The 10,741-nt window shown below is 40.6% G+C and overlaps 1 pseudogene; it reads right to left on the reverse strand.

The window, feature by feature from the left end:
• Positions 1-1,490: 1,490 nt before the first annotated feature.
• LOC135535252 (transcription factor 21-like) lies at positions 1,491-4,153 on the reverse strand (annotated as a pseudogene).
• Positions 4,154-10,741: the final 6,588 nt, after the last annotated feature.

The raw sequence follows: 10,741 nt of genomic DNA on the forward strand, positions 1-10,741 counted from the left end.
ATAAAACACCATCTATTCATTAATATGCTGTAATGTGTAAACACTTTAGCTAGCAGCCACCTGCTTTCACCAATCTCTTGTAATTACAGTAAAATACTGTGAAATACAAAACCTCTCCCCTCAGAATTTAGTCATCCATTCATTAATTAGGATTACAGTAGCGTTTACTTTTTTTCAAGTGTAATACAGTATTTTTTTGATGGTGTTGTACTGTGTGTCATTACACAGGACTTGTTTTGATACTGTAATTAGATTACAGATTATTTAGTAAACAGTTAGCCTATGTTTACTAATGTACTTTCAGAATGGTGAGAAAATACCCATAATAAAATATGATACATGGCCTCACTAAATTGAAACAAATAATGAAAACATTTACGAAAATACATGTTTTTATGGGCCATATAGGAGTATGAATTATTGTCTTCCTAATTCTGTGTTAGTAGCGTCTTCCGTACAGACTATAACGTGATATAGGCTACATTTCTCTTCTTGATTTTTGTTTTGTTACAGGGGCATTTTGCAGGGAAAACGAAATGATTTTTAATGGATAAAAGCACAAACGAACACTGTTTATATTCTATTCTAGTATGTAAGACCATGGGCCTATTTATAAAACGGATAAGATAAATGATGACTTTATTCTCCGTCTCTGTGATCAGTACAGTCCATTAATTGATGAGCCTACGTCTCCTCTCCTTAGTCTAAAGTCAGTCCCAGCGGGGCTGTGTGAGGGTCATCCCGCCAGTGGATCGTTACAATAACACGGCTATAATGGATGGATGGAGGCGCTTGTTATTACACCACGGTCCGCTCTCCACTCCTCTGCTGTGCTCTCCACAACACAGGCAGGAATTCTCTGATGGACAACGGGTTCGTGGCAGCTCAGGACAGTTTGTGTGTGTGTGTGTGTTTCGCTATGATTTGGACTTTCCGGCCCGGGTATAGCTTGCTTCTTCCCCTTCCTCCAAAGAGCCAAAGCCAGCTGCATAAATATCTGTCTGTCGTAAACAGTGCGGTCATAACCCGCGTGACTAAACAAGTCTGAGCGGGATTAAGCGCTGTGCGCACATTTACCACTTTCAAGACTTGCTGTTAAACAATGAACTTCAAACTGACATACCTCTCTGCTAAGGCCATTCATTAACGTCAAAACGAAGATTTTTTTATTTATTCCTTATTATCCCTTATTTCGTTACCAAATGATCATTTATTCGAATTGATAGCAGTTTGTTGATCTAATGTCAAGCATATCGAGAAAGTATCAATTGTTTACTTTTGGAGATAAAAAACCCGGAATAGGTTCCGTCTCGCCGCGCACGTTTCTATATTCTCTCCTCTGCTCTTTGTGGCTCCTTCCTTTTGAGAGAAAGGTCGGGGTAACTACGGGTTAGTTTGATCAGAGGGAGAAAACCCTATAGCCAACAATAACAACTAAATGTATCCTGTATAATTTTGTATTCTTAGTAGTCCAACACACATTGAGAGAATTTATACGATAAAATGAATACATTTTATTTAGTCCTAAATACAATCAGGCGTTTACAATAACGGACACATTTTCATGTGCGCTTCCAAATCGGTGACTGACAACTTCGCCTGTAAAAAGAAGTTATATATACACACACACACACACACACACACACACACACACACACACACACACTTGTATGACAACATTTTTATACAATGCATTTTAAAAGTATAAAACCGAATACAAAACTTTAGCACAACCTGTCCTCGAACCAGCAAAGACAACATGTAAACTATTTAAATAGGCGTATAAAATCCGTTTCTCTGTAGGGTGAACCCGCAAGAGAGTGCGCACTCTCCCGGTTATTCCCACTCAATATTTGGTTTAGGAGATATGACATGCATGTCTGGTCCACCTGGAAAAGTCCGTTCCCGGTAACGAAAACGTTAATGAACATGTCATGTCCATCCGTTCCATCACGAGGCAGTTGTTCCACACAACCGGGTGGTGTTGAGCATCTCTTTCAAATCGTTCTCGGGTTTCCCGGCGACCATGAAGGGCCACGTCTGGAGAGAGAGAGAGAGAGAGAGAGAGAGAGAGAGGAACAGGAAATCAATTATCAGCTCACCGCGCAATAGAACAACACTATTAGGTTAACAAAACATATTTATTAAAACACTAGAAAACACTATTATAACATCAGTAATATTACAGTAAGGTCCAGTATATATAAATATGGATAATGAGGGGAGTTTAATCTGATGTGTGTAAAGGCTGAATTCTGGGGCTACCACTCTTTAATAGACGACTGTCAAGCAGCATAATGTTTCTAAACATCATTATTATACTTGAATATCTAAATAAAACGGAGAGCTTATATTACAATACCTCTTTACATAGCTGTAAACTATGTAAACTGAATAGGCTAAACTAAATAGGCTAAACTAAATAGGCTAAACTGAATAGGCTAAACTAAAAAGGCTAAACTAAAAAGGCTAAACTGAATAGGCTAAACTGAATAGGCTAAACTGAATAGGCTAAACTAAATAGGCTAAATTAAATAGGCTAAACTGAATAGGCTAAACTAAATAGGCTAAACTAAATAGGCTAAACTAAATAGGCTAAACTAAATAGGCTAAATTGAATAGGCTAAACTAAATAGGCTAAACTAAATAGGCTAAATTAAATAGCTAAACTAAAAAGGCTAAACTAAATAGGCTAAATTGAATAGGCTAAAACTAAAAAGGCTAAAAAATAGGCTAAAAAATAGGCTAAACTAAATAGGCTAAATAGAATAGGCTAAAAAAAGCTAAACTAAAAAGGCTAAATAGAATAGGCTAAATAGAATAGGCTAAACTAAAAAGGCTAAAAAAGGCTAAACTAAATAGGCTAAATTGAATAGACTAAACTAAAAGGCTAAACTAAATAGGCTAAACTAAAAAGGCTAAACTAAATAGGCTAAACTGAATAGGCTAAACTAAAAAGGCTAAATAGGCTAAACTGAATAGGCTGAACTAAAAAGGCTAAAACTAAATAGGCTAAACTAAATAGGCTAAACTGAATAGGCTAAACTAAATAGGGCTAAATTAAATAGGCTAAACTGGATAGGCCAGGCGCAATAGCATGGAACCTAAAATATACCAGTTGTTTTTGTTTGATAGGCCCTGTTGTGAAATTATACTGTTGAATGTTTTTGTTGTTGTCTACTGTTATTATGAATTATATTGTCCAGACAATATTGAGTAAACAATCAAATGGTATGTAGCCTTTTGAAACATCAATAAGCCTAAACCTATTAAAATAGCCCCATCCAAACCTCTCCAATCAACCTTAAAGTGATCGTCAGAAACACTTCAACTCATGTCATTGTGTTTGATTCATGACCGGAACTTGATCTTTTTTAATTGTAGCTTATCAAGGTAGGTAAAGTGGGTTTTCTTATTCTCGGGCTCAGGGTTTTCCCCACTCGCCACCGCTGCACGCCCATGCTTTGCTTGCTCTTGAGCAGGCCGGGTATCAGTAAAGCATTTTGTGACAACTGCTGATGGAAAAGGGACTTCTTGAAAAAAAACGGCTTTGTAAAATGTATTTGAAATGCTGAGGTGTGTTTCTCACCAGGTTGACGGGGTGCTTATAACCGTTCTCGTACTTGTCGTTGGCAAGGATCTGCCGTAGATGGGCGATGTAGCTCGAGGCAAGGCGCAGCGTGTCCAGTTTGGAGAGCTTGGTGTCCGTGGGACCCACGGTAATGTCATCTTCAACCGGGAGAACGCTTTTGACAGCACGCGCATCCTCGCTCGCTCTCGTGCGTTGGCTGCGTTCCTCTGCACAGGTTTGCCGCACCCCTCGTGGGCCACACTGTTCGCCGCCTTCTTCTTACTGTACGCTGTTTTCCAGTGTCTTTCCCGCTGCAGCTTTATCGTTGGCCGAGCCGCCTCGCAGTTCAGTTCTCCTCCTGGCTCTCGTTCGACGTACCAGAGTCTTTACCGGGAGAGCCGAACTTCAGGATGCCGTCAAGACCTCGTCGTCGAAGTCGCTAAGCGACCCAGTGGACATGTTCGGTTGTCGGTTGGGGCGCGTGGCCTCAGCAGAGTGTGGCACGGGACGGACTAAGACTGCCGGAGACTGGGGTGAGCGAGCTCCCCGTTGTGTGTCCTCCTCCTCCCCTCCTCCTCGAGACCCAACAGGCTGCTCATGAACCGGAGCAGAGGATGTGAAGGAAACGGTAAGCAGTCCTCCCATTTATCTCTGTGGGCAGGGGCGTGACCGCGACGGAAGGGGGGCCAAGGGGAGGGATGAACATTTCTACACGTCTCCAACTCCAACATTGTGGACGCTATAGTGAAATAACTGGGTCTGTTGAAAAACATTTATTTTATACCAATATTCATAAGGAGGAAAACATTACTTTTTGATCATTTAAAAACAAAGGACAATCTGCATGGGTATAAACCGGGGGGGCTGCCAGGGATTTTGGGCCCTTGAAAAGATATCTCATTGGGCCCCACCATCACAGGCCACACCAACCCTGCGCAATTGCTGTAACCACACCTCCAGAACCCAATCGACCCTTTCAAAGCTTTAATTTAATTTTTTTTTAATTTTTTTATTTCACCTTTATTTCACCAGGTAGGCAAGTTGAGAACAAGTTCTCATTTACAATTGCGACCTGGCCAAGATAAAGCAAAGCAGTTCGACACAGAGTTACACATGGAGTAAAACAAACATACAGTCAATAATACAGTAGAAACAAGTCATATACGATGTGAGCAAATGAGGTGAGATAAGGAGGTAAAGGCAAAAAAAGGCCATGGTGGCAAAGTAAATACAATATAGCAAATAAAACACTGGAATGATAGATTTGCAGTAGAAGAATGTGCAAAGTAGAAATAAAAATAATAAGGGTGCAAAGGAGCAAAATAAATAAATAAATTAAATACAGTAGGGAAAAGAGGTAGTTGTTTGGGCTAAATTATAGGTGGGCCATGTACAGGTGCAGTAATCTGTGAGCTGCTCTGACAGCTGGTACTTAAAGCTAGTGAGGAGATAAGTGTTTCCAGTTTCAGAGATTTTTGTAGTTCCCGTTTCAGTCATTGACAGCAGAGAACTGGAAGGAAGGCAGCCAAAGAAAGAATTGGTTTTGGGGGTGACCAGACCAAATAACTCTCTACCTGTAGTCACGCACCTCAGAACCCAATCGACCCGTTCAAGGTTTAAAATAACTCTACTTTTGCAGGCTTGCAACTCTCTTGTAGTCCCAATATTTACTGACAGTGAGCTGTGATAATATGTGCAGACATACATGCAACAGTCTGTATACAGTGGAATTCACTATTTGATGCAAGACTTCTATAAGAAATGTGCTAAAGGTCATCTTTACAGTCTAAATGTAATTTTGGGAAATGGGAAATGATCTTAACATGAATAAATATCTTAAAATAAATATAACTTAAATATACATTATAACCCTCTTCAATTAAAATACATTTTTTTTATTTTACCTTTATTTAACTAGGCAAGTCAGTTAAGAACAATTCTTATTTTCAATGATGGCCTAGGTACAGTGGGTTAACTGCCAGTTCAGGGGCAGAACGACAGATTGTACCTTGTTAGCTCGGGGATTTGAACTTGCACCTTCCAGTTACTAGCCCAACGCTCTAACCACTAGGCTACCCTGCCCACCCCAACATTATAATCTATAGAATGATATAACAAACAAAATAATCAAATCAGAAGCAGATTTCTGAAGCACACATACCAACGAGACAATAAGCAGCTGTGGAAGTGGAAATGGAAAACAAAATGGAAAATGAAAAGGCCTGAAGGGTCTAGAGGAAAGGTCAAGAGGTCAAATCAATAGTTTTCTTCCACTTGGGGTCTTGATTGTGAACAACAGGTTTTATGGTCAATCCAGCCATTACTTTGAGATATATCTTGTTCTTAGTCTTGTTCTCAGTCTTGTTCTCAGTATTGTTCTCAGTATTGTTCTCAGTCTTGTTCTCAGTCTTGTTCTCAGTCTTGTTCTCAGCCTTGTTCTCAGTCTTGTTCTCAAGTCTGTTCTCAGTCTTGTTCTCAGTCTTGTTCTCAAGTCTGTTCTCAGTCTTGTTCTCAGTCTTGTTCTCAAGTCTGTTCTCAGTCTTGTTCTTAGTCTTGTTCTCAGTCTTGTTCTCAAGTCTGTTCTCAGTCTTGTTCTCAGTCTTGTTCTCAGTCTTGTTCTCAAGTCTGTTCTCAGTTTTGTTCTCAGTCTTGTTCTTAGTCTTGTTCTCAGTCTTGTTCTCAAGTCTGTTCTCAGTCTTGTTCTCAGTCTTGTTCTCAAGTCTGTTCTCAGTTTTGTTCTCAGTCTTGTTCTCAGTCTTGTTCTCAGTCTTGTTCTCAGTCTTGTTCTCAGTCTGTTCTCAAGTCTGTTCTCAGTCTTGTTCTCAGTCTTGTTCTCAAGTCTGTTCTCAGTCTTGTTCTCAGTCTTGTTCTCAAGTCTGTTCTCAGTTTTGTTCTCAATCTTGTTCTTAGTCTTGTTCTCAGTCTTGTTCTCAAGTCTGTTCTCAGTCTTGTTCTCAGTCTTGTTCTCAGTCTTGTTCTCAAGTCTGTTCTCAGTTTTGTTCTCAGTCTTGTTCTCAGTTTTGTTCTCAGTCTTGTTCTCAGTCTTGTTCTCAGTCTTGTTCTCAGTCTTGTTCTCAGTCTTGTTCTTAGTCTTGTTCTCAGCCTTGTTCTCAGTCTTGTTCTCAGTCTTGTTCTCAGTCTTGTTCCCAGTCTTGTTCTCAAGTCTGTTCTCAGTTTTGTTCTCAGTCTTGTTCTCAGTCTTGTTCTCAGCCTTGTTCTCAGTTTTGTTCTCAGTCTTGTTCTCAGTCTGTTCTCAGTCTTGTTCTCAGTCTTGTTCTCAAATCTTGTTCTCAGTTTTGTTCTCAGTCTTGTTCTCAGTCTTGTTCTCAGTCTTGTTCTCAGTCTTGTTCTCAGTCTTGTTCTCAGTCTTGTTCTCAGTCTTGTTCTCAGTCTTGTTCTCAGTCTTGTTCTCAAGTCTGTTCTCAGTTTTGTTCTCAGTCTTGTTCTCAGTCTGTTCTCAAGTCTGTTCTCAGTCTTGTTCTCAGTGTTGTTCTCAGTCTTGTTCTCAGTCTTGTTCTCAGTCTGTTCTCAAGTCTGTTCTCAGTCTTGTTCTCAGTGTTGTTCTCAGTCTTGTTCTCAAGTCTGTTCTCAAGTCTGTTCTCAGTTTTGTTCTCAGTCTTGTTCTCAGTCTTGTTCTCAGTCTTGTTCTCAAGTCTGTTCTCAAGTCTGTTCTCAAGTTTGTTCTCAGTCTTGTTCTCAGTCTTGTTCTCAGTCTTGTTCTCAGTCTTGTTCTCAAGTCTGTTCTCAGTCTTGTTCTCAGTCTTGTTCTCAGTCTGTTCTCAGTCTTGTTCTCAGTCTTGTTCTCAGTCTTGTTCTCAGTCTTGTTCTCAGTCTGTTCTCAGTATTGTTCTCAGTCTTGTTCTTAGTCTTGTTCTCAGTCTGTTCTCAGCCTGTGGGCAACATGTGTGTAGTGATCCAATATCCATAGTCATGCCATTAAACAGATATCACTGACCCCTCGCTCAGCCTTATTCACCAAGAGCCCAGCCTTCTTACTAGCAAAGTCACTGATCAAGTCCCTCAAGTCCTGCTTTCGCTAACGGACTTTCAATGGACAGCATGGCAAGACTGCAAAAGCCTGTCCTGGGACATAGTGACCTCAAATAGTTTTTAAATCCGTTTTTAGTTTACTGAATGCTCTCTCGCCGCCAGCAACAGTCACAGGCAAAATAAACGTAAGTAATGCACACACTTCTCCAAGAATGCTTTACTTCCAAGAATGCTTTACTTCTCCAAGAATGCTTTACCTCTCAAGAATGCTTTACCTCTCCAAGAATGCTTTACCTCTCCTAGAATGCTTTACCTTCCTAGAATGCTTTACCTCTCAAGAATGCTTTACCTCTCCTAGAATGCTTTACCTCTCCTAGAATGCTTTACTTCAAGAATGCTTTACCTCTCCAAGAATGCTTTACCTCCTAGAATGCTTTACTTCTCCAAGAATGCTTTACCTCTCCTAGAATGCTTTACCTCTCCAAGAATGCTTTACCTCTCCAAGAATGCTTTACCTCTCCTAGAATGCTTTACCTCTCCAAGAATGCTTTACCTCTCCAAGAATACTTTACCTCTCCAAGAATGCTTTACCTCTCCTAGAATGCTTTACCTCTCCAATAATGCTTTACCTCTCCTAGAATGCTTTACCTCTCCAAGAATGCTTTACCTCTCCAAGAATGCTTCACCTCTCCAAGAATGCTTTACCTCTCCAATAATGCTTTACTTATCCAAGAATGCTTTACCTCTCCAAGAATGCTTTACCTCTCCTAGAATTCTTTACCTCTCCAAGAATGCTTTACCTCTCCAAGAATGCTTTACCTCTCCAAGAATGCTTTACCTCTCCTAGAATGCTTTACCTCCCAATAATGCTTTACTTCTCCAAGAATGCTTTACCTCTCCAAGAATGCTTTACCTCTCCAAGAATGCTTTACCTCTCCAAGAATGCTTTACCTCTCCTAGAATGCTTCACCTCCCCAATAATGCTTTACTTCTCCAAGAATGCTTTACCTCTCCAAGAATGCTTTACCTCTCCAAGAATGCTTTACCTCTCCAAGAATGCTTTACCTCTCCTAGAATGCTTTACCTCTCCAATAATGCTTTACCTCTCCTAGAATGCTTTACCTCTCCAAGAATGCTTTACCTCTCAAGAATGCTTCACCTCTCCAAGAATGCTTTAATGCTTTACCTCCAAGAATGCTTTACCTCTCCAATAATGCTTTACCCTCTCCTAGAATGCTTTACCTCTCCAAGAATGCTTTACCTCTCCAAATAAGAATGCTTTACCTCTAAGAATGCTTTACCAAGAATGCTTTACCTCTCCTAAATTCTTTACCTCTCCAAGAATGCTTTACCTCTCCAAGAATACTTTACCTCTCCAAGAATGCTTTACCTCTCCTAGAATGCTTTACCTCTCCAATAATGCTTTACCTCTCCTAGAATGCTTTACCTCTCCAAGAATGCTTTACCTCTCCAAGAATGCTTCACCTCTCCAAGAATGCTTTACCTCTCCAATAATGCTTTACTTATCCAAGAATGCTTTACCTCTCCAAGAATGCTTTACCTCTCCTAGAATTCTTTACCTCTCCAAGAATGCTTTACCTCTCCAAGAATGCTTTACCTCCAAGAATGCTTTACCTCCTAGAATGCTTTACCTCCCAATAATGCTTTACTTCTCAAGAATGCTTTACCTCTCCAAGAATGCTTTACCTCTCCAAGAATGCTTTACCTCCAAGAATGCTTTACCTCTCCTAGGAATGCTTTACCTCTCCAATAATGCTTTACCTCTCCTAGAATGCTTTACCTCCCCCAATAATGCTTTACTTCCAAGAATGCTTTACCTTCCAAGAATGCTTCACCTCTCCAAGAATGCTTCACCTCCCCCAATAATGCTTTACTTCTCCAAGAATGCTTTACCTCTCCAAGAATGCTTTACCTCTCCAAGAATGCTTTACCTCTCCAAGAATGCTTTACCTCTCCTAGAATGCTTTACCTCTCAATAATGCTATACTCTCCTAGATGCTTCTGTCTCAAGAATGTTTTACCTCTCCAAAGTGCTTCACCTCTCCAAGAATGCTTCACCTCCCCAATAATGCTTCCCCTCTCCAAGGAATGCTTCCTCTCCATCAATGCTTTACCTCTCTAGAATACTTTACACTCTCCAGATAACTTTACCTCTCCTAGAATGCTTTACCTCTCCAAGAATGCTTTACCTCTCCAAGAATGCTTTACCTCTCCAAGAATGCTTTACCTCTCCAAGAATGCTTTGCAGCTGCATCTTACAAATTACATTCAGGAGACCGAGAGGAGACAAGTTAGGAAGGACAGTGACAGCATATACAGTGTTCAGGAGACCAAGAGGGGACAGGTTAGGAAGGGAAAGGTCAGCATATACAGTGTCCAGGTCACTTATGATGTCATCCATAGCAGTAAAACACTGTGTTCTGGAACCTGGTGTCCAGGTCACTTATGATGTCGTCCATAGCAGTAAAAACACTGTGTTCTGGAACCTGGTGTCCAGGTCACTTATGATGTCGTCCATAGCAGTAAAAAACACTGTGTTCTGGAACCTAGTGTCCAGGTCACTTATGATGTCGTCCATAGCAGTAAAAACACTGTGTTCTGGAACCTGGTGTCCAAGTCACTTATGATGTCATCCATAGCAGTAAAACACTGTGTTCTGGAACCTAGTGTCCAGGTCACTTATGATGTCATCCATAGCAGTAAAAACACTGTATTCTGGAACCTAGTGTCCAGGTCACTTATGATGTCATCCATAGCAGTAAAACACTGTGTTCTGGAACCTAGTGTCTAGGTCACTTATGATGTCATCCATAGCAGTAAAAACACTGTGTTCTGGAACCTAGTGTCCAAGTCACTTATGATGTCATCCATAGCAGTAAAACACTGTGTTCTGGAACCTGGTGTCCAAGTCACTTATGATGTCGTCCATAGCAGTAAAAACACTGTTCTGGAACCTAGTGTCCAGGTCACTTATGATGTCATCCATAGCAGTAAAAACACTGTGTTCTGGAACCTGGTGTCCAGGTCACTTATGATGTCGTCCATAGCAGTAAAAACACTGTGTTCTGGAACCTAGTGTCCAGGTCACTTATGATGTCATCCATAGCAGTAAAAACACTGTGTTCTGGAACCTGGTGTCCAGGTCACTTATGATGTTGT

The sequence above is a fragment of the Oncorhynchus masou genome, unplaced genomic scaffold (assembly GCF_036934945.1).
Source record: "Oncorhynchus masou masou isolate Uvic2021 unplaced genomic scaffold, UVic_Omas_1.1 unplaced_scaffold_4658, whole genome shotgun sequence".
Classification (NCBI taxonomy): Eukaryota; Metazoa; Chordata; class Actinopteri; order Salmoniformes; family Salmonidae; genus Oncorhynchus; species Oncorhynchus masou.